Source organism: Penaeus vannamei, chromosome 19 (genome assembly GCF_042767895.1).
Source record: "Penaeus vannamei isolate JL-2024 chromosome 19, ASM4276789v1, whole genome shotgun sequence".
Lineage (NCBI taxonomy): Eukaryota > Metazoa > Arthropoda > Malacostraca > Decapoda > Penaeidae > Penaeus > Penaeus vannamei.
Genome location: NC_091567.1, coordinates 17,467,572 through 17,470,071, shown reverse-complemented (window position 1 = coordinate 17,470,071; position 2,500 = coordinate 17,467,572). Strand labels below are relative to the sequence as shown.

The following is a 2,500-nucleotide window of genomic DNA, read 5'->3' as shown; positions in this document are numbered from 1 at the left end:
GGCATACGAGGACGACAAAAGGTACGCAAGAGGAAATGTTGAGACGTTAAATCTGATCCGTTATGAGAGGAGGAAAGGTCGGGGTCGCGGGCTGGATTCTGTGCTTCTCTTCCTCATTTCTCTTTCTTTTCTCTTTTTATGCACATGCATATGCAAACAGAGATGTGCATGCAAAAATTCTAAATGCATATGGCAACATCAATACGCTCTCAGTCCACACACATACACAAACAATATATGTATATGTATATATATATATATATATATATATATATATATATATATATATATATATATATATATATATATATATGTATATATATATATATATATATATATGTATATATATATATATATATATATATATATATATATATATATATATATATATATATATATATATATATATATATATATATATATATATATATATATATATATATATATATATGGTGTTATTTTTTATCATCAACATTATGATTATTAAAATATTATCAGTAATACTAATGGCAATGAAAAATATTAGAGTCTGATAATGATAATAAGAAAGATGATAATGACAATAATGATAATAATAAAAAGAGAAAGAAAAACATGATAATGATGGTACTACACCATATATGAATAGAGAAAACACTCTCCCGCGTTGACGCAGCGCTAGAAAAAGCCTCAAACTACAAACAAGATTTATTGAAATTGATACAAGTTTCGAAATCCTCCTGGATAATAACGATAACAATGATAATTATGATAACAATAATGCTATTAATAAAGATGATGATACTCATGGTAACAAAATGATAACAATGATAATATTAATTATGATAATTAGGATAATAAAAATCATAATAACAATAAAAAGAAGAAATGATAATGATGTTAATGATTAAAATAATAATAATAATAAAGATAATAACAACAATGATAATAATAACGATGATGATGATAATGATAATAATGGTTACAGTAATGGTAATAAAAAGAGGAAGAACAACAATAATGATTATAATAGTAATAAGATTATAATTCCGATAACAATGATTATAATAATAATAATAACAATTATATAAATGATAATAATAATGGTGATGATGACAATAATAATAATAACAATAACAATGATAATGATAATAATAGTAGTAGTAATGAGGATATTAACAGTTATGAAAATGATTATAATAATGATAACAGTGATAATGGTAATGAAAATGATATGAGTAATAATAATGATATTGATAGTAATAACAATAATAATGATAACGATAATATAAACAATAATAATTATAATAACGACAATAGCGATAATAATACTTAGAATAGTGATAATGATAGAAGTGATATTAGTAATAATAACAATTATAATAATGATATGATGACGAAGGTATGATGAACATTTCAGAAAAAGAATATAAACACAGTCATGAAAATAAAAACGCCCAAGAAATTAATCCTCTGGCAATTTCCGAGGGAGAAGAAAAAATGAAACAAAACAATATGAAAAAAACTATAAAAAAAAAAAAAAAAAAGTCAGAGCATGAGTGCCGTTGAAGGCAGAGAGTTGCCAGTTCTCGGATATTTATGTACAATTGCTTGACTCGCGGGGGCAGTTGGGTCTCGATAGGCAGGGATGCTGGATCTCTGCTCTGGCGCTCTCTCTATTTATCTATCTATCTATCCATCTCTCCCTCTCTCTCTTTCACTCTTTCTCCTCTCTCTCTCTCCTCTGTCTCTCTCTCTCTCCTCTCTCTCTCTCCTCTCCTCTCCTCTCCTCTCCTCTCCCTTTCCCTCTCCCTCTCTCTCTCTCTCTCTCCCTCCATCTACATATGATTATGTATATATATTTGTATACATGGATGATAAGTGATGGATCTTAATGCGCGTACATATGCATATATGATCCAAAAAAGTTAAAGTAATCATGAATATTCCAAAGCCAACATGTAAAAAAAAATGAAAAAAAGAAAAAAAAAGTTATGATTAATAACCCAGAGCCTTTACACGAGTATATATTAAAAATGTGGAGGGGGAGGGAGGGGGGAGGGGGGAAGGGGGGAGGGCTATCATTACACATGCTGGCCCTGGAATGCATGACGGATCACCTGCTGCACTTTGGAAATATAGCGTCCGGCAACCCCCATACACTGCACTCGGGACGGAAGGATGCAGGTGGATGTAGAGACCTTTCTGTCTGTCTGTACAGTTGTCTGTCTGTCTATCTTTCTGTGTATCTGTTTACCTTTTCCTTACTCTCTCTGTCTCTCGCTCTCTCTCTTTCTCGCTCTATCTCTGTAACTCTGTCTGCTTGCCTCTCCCTCTCTCTCTCTCCATCTTGTTCTCTCTTATTGTCGTTCCTCCTGTCTCTCACTTTTTATGTTCTTGTTTTTGTTTTTTATCGTTTTTGTTTACTCTGAGCAATGGGAACTGTAAACAGTTTTTTATGTATATATTTTATTTCCGTCGTTTGAAAATTATTTTAAGCTAAATGTTGGTAGAAAGATAG

At 30.4% G+C, this 2,500-nt stretch overlaps 1 protein-coding gene across 1 annotated transcript in view; it reads left to right on the top strand.

Annotated features, from left to right (window-relative positions):
- LOC113823322 (roundabout homolog 3-like) overlaps positions 1 to 2,500 on the top strand; it is a 67,085-nt gene that overhangs the window by 53,418 nt on the left and 11,167 nt on the right. The gene's annotated exons all lie outside the window — the stretch shown is intronic.